The sequence below is a fragment of the Cydia fagiglandana genome, chromosome 19 (assembly GCF_963556715.1).
Source record: "Cydia fagiglandana chromosome 19, ilCydFagi1.1, whole genome shotgun sequence".
In the NCBI taxonomy this organism is placed as follows: domain Eukaryota; kingdom Metazoa; phylum Arthropoda; class Insecta; order Lepidoptera; family Tortricidae; genus Cydia; species Cydia fagiglandana.
Genome location: NC_085950.1, coordinates 6,818,787 through 6,824,563, shown reverse-complemented (window position 1 = coordinate 6,824,563; position 5,777 = coordinate 6,818,787). Strand labels below are relative to the sequence as shown.

General features: G+C 31.9%; 1 long non-coding RNA gene across 1 annotated transcript; it reads right to left on the bottom strand.

The window, feature by feature from the left end:
* Window positions 1-4,760, bottom strand: LOC134673719 (uncharacterized). The gene is made up of 3 exons (XR_010099505.1): window positions 4,592-4,760; window positions 4,313-4,450; window positions 1-3,965 (listed from the first exon to the last, which is right to left on the bottom strand). It is a non-coding gene; the product is annotated as an uncharacterized LOC134673719 (long non-coding RNA).
* Window positions 4,761-5,777: the final 1,017 nt, after the last annotated feature.

Genomic DNA, 5,777 nt, shown 5'->3' with positions numbered 1-5,777 from the left:
TATTGCTTTCCGTCCTAGAACGTATGGATGTTTTATTGTTTTAGTTATTGCATTTCAGTTCAAAATGACGCAGCCACAGACAAGGAAAAGGAAGTACTGCTAAACATGATTGAACTTTATAAAGACATGCCATTTTTATGGGATAAAAAACAAAGTTTACCAAAAACAAAGACATAAGAAGTGATGGTAACAAAGTGCTTCTCGTAATGTTCAAAGAATTCGACCGAAATGTTTTGATGGTGCCATGATATACTAGCTCTGATGTTGACGAATTAAGGAATATGATTTCAATGGAAAATTATAAACAAGTCCTAAAACATGCAACCATGACATCGGTAGATGTAGAGCGATCATTTTCCACTCATAAATGGATCTTTAATAAATTAAGAAACCGATTCACTCCGAAAAACCAGGAACAAGTGGCCATAGTCCACTCATTTATAACATGGATACGCACTTAAGACTGTAAGGAGGACCTCGAACACATAATTCCAGTCCTCAATTGTAGTTCAATGGCCTAGAAAGGAATATATCTTACTTCCTTCTTAGTCTAGGAATTTTAGTAGTGACTGATATTTTGATAAAAAAGCACATTACTTATGTATGCTCGCAAGATAATTTATAGCAATTATTATGCAAAATTAATCATTTAATCGTTATTCTTTTAATCATAACTTAGGTGACTCTTTTACCTTCTGTGTGAAATTTGCCACCGCTACTCCGGACACTAAACATTAACGATGAAAAAAATTCGATACGGGATTAGTAAAATTAAACAATTACCAATTGGTCCAAGCGGGGAAATAAATACACTATTTTATACATTTTGTTTTCACAAGACACATGGATAATACCTACCTCAAAGCGGGATTCCATATTCAGTACAAAAATGCTTGTGCCGCACACTGGTGGAATCCCGCCTTAAGATAACAAGAACTTAAGAGTGAACATCCATACTAATATTATAAAGGCGAAAGTGTGTCTATCTGTTATCTCTTCACGCTTAAACCGCTGAACGGATTTAGTTTAAATGCGGCACAGATATAGTTTAAGCCCCGAGGAAGGACATAGGATAGTTTTTGTCAGAAGTCATCCCTAAACAGGATGAAAAGGGGGGTGGAAATGAGAAATTTAATGAAGTGCCTGTTAATTAGTGTAAATAATTACGCATATATTACGCTCGAATTGCTATTGGCTTTTATCCAGGCGCTGCACTTACTATAGCTGCTGGTACTAATTCCACGCAAACGAAGTCGCGGGCAAAAGCTAGTAGATTTATAAAAGTAACTATTCGACCCGACATTGTAACATCGCCGTAAGGCAGTGATTTAGCTATTACATCATTAAGATAAATAAACCCATTTCATTTCAAGAACACAAGACTGTAACCAGGAAACAATTATATATTTGATATGCCCAAAATTCAATACTTTTATTAACTATTAAGTAAGTTTGATTTGTGTCGTTTTAAGAGTTCAAAACTAATTCTTAAGACGACACAAATCAAACTTACTTAATAGTTAATAAAAATAATGAAATATATTTTATATTAATAATACTTATACCTATTTAATATCAAATCATTGTTGGGATAGAAATCAAATGTTCTTTTTTATATTTTGGGGAGTTCTATAAGTAGGTAGGTAATGAACCTACTGAAACTAAAATCCTTGACCGTACTGTCTTTTTCTATAGCATAGGTATGACATTTTTTTAGATAACACAAGACTACATAAACCTCTCTAAGCCCTAAGCTGGAGTGGATAAAAAAACAAAACCTCATTTTATTTCAAGAACACAAGAGTAAAAATATTACCTATGTATGACATTTTTTAGATAACACAAGACTACACAAACCTCTCTAAGCCCTAAGCTGGAGTGGATAAAAAAACAAAACCTCATTTTATTTCAAGAACACAAGAGTAAAAATATTACCTATGTATGACATTTTTTAGATAACACAAGACTACACAAACCTCTCTAAGCCCTAAGCTGGAGTGGATAAAAAAACAAAACCACATTTTATTTCAAGAACACAAGAGAAAAAATATATTGAAGTCATCAAAGTAAGAGTTTTAGTAACTTCAAAGTATTTTTTCTTATATTGAATGAATGAAACTATGCATAGTTAAAATACTTTTTTCCTTAGAAGGTAGGATCCTTCTTAAAATACTAGATTCATGCTTTTTTCACAGTTTTTACTTACACCCACATTGCGAATGTACCCACAAATAAAGAGACTACATAATTATTTTTATACGAGGGAAGACCACTAATGAGTATTGAGTAACAAATTTATAATTACCTTCCAAAATAACTAAAGAGCAAACATACACAAAATTCGTTACCAAGCTAAAAACTAGGCCAGTTTTTACTCTCTCCAAGAGTTTTTCATGCAAATAAGTATTATTCTAAGATAATATTTTTGTTATACATATTTAATATGCGTAGAAATAGATGTGTAGGTACATTTCTTATGTGTATATTTTGTATGCACGAGTAATAAAATTGCAATACCATTCATTACATTACATGTTATAACTATTGTACCTATAGAGTAAGACCTGTACACCAACATGTGAACAATAAACATATTCTATTCTAACTAGCAAGGACAAAACAACCCAAAAGAACCCTAAAAAGGAGAATACAACCATAGAAAAAAAACCTACTTATAGAACTCCACAAAATATAAAAAGAACAATTGATTTCTATCCCAACAATGATTTTGTATTAAATAGGTACCTAATATTATCAATACAAAATCATTGATCATAACTGGATTTCCCTTCATTATTTCTTTTTCATTTGAGACATTTTTGTCATAGTATTTAGATGATTAACACTAGAAAAAAAATAACAAAATATTTAACAATTAGGTAAACGGTAAACCTAACACATTTTAGACTCAAGAAAGAGCCTGTTTAATTTTTATAGTTATGAATTAAGTCATATTTTCAATATTTTTCAATAGTTGCAAGTAATACAACTTTTTTCTTTGTGAAAAAAGTGTCAGTAGCGGCAGAAATTAACAATAAGCTGAAAAAGGAAGCAAAGTCACTGACACTCTAGTAACACTAGCAAAGACGGCAGCATTGTTACCACCCCTAGACCTAGAAAAGTATCATAGCATAAATATCATTCGTTTTTTTAGCATTAGAAAGAAGGTAAGCGATCTTGACATGCCTTTTAGTTAAAAAACGCTTCATAAAAATCAGTAACTATTACTTATGAAAGCAGAAGAATATAAATGATCGTATTAGATTCATAATTGTTACATATTTGCCGTGACTTGTTTCTGAAACTTGTTTTTCAATTAAGAGCCCGAACCATAGGAATAGAGGGATTTGCCATCTCAAACAAAACACAAACAACACCAGGAAGTTGCTGGAGCATGACGTAGTTCAACTGAGGAGCTTTAAAAGGAGAATGCCGCAACCAAAAAAGAACAAAAAGCAACAAGACATGCAACAGAAAACCTAAACACCCCCTTTATTGACATTGTAATTAGCCTTTATTATTGAAGCATTATTTATATATTAACTTTATTTTCCACACAACTTCTTGTATTATATTTTTTTAGGTATTTGATTTAATTTTAGTGATGTAGCCCCTCTATGGGTAAAAGTTGGTACATAGTATATATTAATTCGGTTATTAAACTTCAACTCGTCTTTTCTGTAGGCATCCTCCAAAACTTTCCATTTGTTGACATAGACAAACTCAGACATGATCTAAAATCTTAGGAAAGCAATCTTAGGAAAGCAATCTTATTTAGTGCTTATTTAGTGCACCGGTGGTGGTGGAAAGACCAGGGAGGTCACTGCTATTAGAGAAGTTGCAAGCAGAAATCCAAAAAACACCAAAACATGGCTTTAGAAACATCATATCTGCGACAAGAATTATTATTAGTCAAATAAAAGATGACTTTATCCACATGGTTTCTTCATTATCAACCCCAAGACCTGAAAAGAGAAAATTAACAATTATTATTATTATTTAAACCTTATTGCACAACAGGAGAAATAAGTAAAGAGCATATTTAATGCCTTTAGGCATTAGTCAACTGTGCATAACAGAAATAGTACAGAAACATACACATACACTATTTACCCTTGGTTTACATTTTTAAAATGCTGTAAATTAAGTGGGGACTTGACAAAACACTTTAAATTGTAACTTTTTGTATGGTTGATTGAGTAATCATTGAATCACAAACTTATCTATCCAGTAAATAATATAAAATTATTTCAACTTTGTTTTTATAAGGTGATGTGAAAGTGTGTTATAATAATGAAAAAAAAAAACATACCTAACAGTTCATTTCAGTCCTCAAAAGCTTCCAAAGTATGAAAGCAACTGCACCGGCGCTCAAGGGGCTTGGGATGTTTGCTTCTATCACACAAGTCCAAGTAATGTTCTGAGCCTCAGCCGTATTTGGCAGAAACAACTAAAAATAGAAAGACGTTACATTTAACATTATTCCAATTTACTTAGAAACACTACCTTACAATGACCTTACATTCAAATGAACTAAACAAAACATTATCTAGCAAAACAAAATTTTCAGTTTACAATTACAAATTCTTACGATTGAATTGTCTCAAAGCAAAATGCATCCGTTTGAATTTGGCTGTCATAACCGGATTATTACAAAACCGGCAAAACTCCTTCATCTTGTAAAATAATCTTCTGTTTGTGTTTTTCATAAGCAAAAAAGAAAATCTAGCGTATACGACGCGTCAACAAGCAAAACGCAACGTCGCCATATTTGATTATTTTGAATATTTTGATTTCATGCTGGGTTGCCAACTCGGATTTTGAAAAAAATGCTAGACTAATGTCATGTCTAGATCAAGGCCTGTTCACCTCCTAAGAAAGTTATGTCCCCAAATAATTGCGCATGTGTGCGCCTGAAGCTTCTATGTGTGCGTTGGCCTCCGAGAAAAAGTTGCGAGTAATAAAAATAAAACATTTTTCTACAGCAACATTGCTCCCAACTCTGATTTAAATTATCACGAATTTTATACATAATTAATCATAAAACGGGACTTAAAACGCTTAAAACTTAATTACACGAGATTAAGTTTTATAATGAATATTTGCTTCCAACTGTCTTTATCAATGTTCATAAAATATATGGAGGGTAGGTACGTCTACCCACCATAATAAAAAATATATTTGTCAATGACTCTGTCCAACTGCTGTGGTTAAAGTTCATAACGAAAATTTTATTTATTAAATCTTTAAATAATAAATACAACGTAGCGGTCTGTACCTACATAGATTACAGCATTGCACATAGAAAATCTGCTAAATGCGGAGCAACGGCTGTTGAAGCAGCCAGAGTGAAATTTATACAGCTTTAGTGGGTTCAGAAGAGGTTCAGAAGGAACCGAGTCATAACGCATCTGGAAAGCGTATTAATTAACCGTGAAGAAAAGTATGAATACAAGTTGGAAATCTGTGTAAAATTCCGTGTGTAAAGTGTAGTGTATCTGTGTGTAAAGTGTAATAGGTAGGCATGCCTAATGTTATTTCTATAATACTGAAAACTTTGTGAATGCACTTTATTAATGTCTATTTTTTATTAAGTTGCCAGTTGCCAGTTTTCAGTGTATATTTAAGTAAAACATTTTTTTAATAAATAATACAATATTATAAATATAAACATGACTTTTATTTAAATCAATTGATAATACCACAAACAAGGGTTTATTTGCATCTTTCATATATTTCGTGATATGAAGATAACAAATATGTTTATTAACAGAATT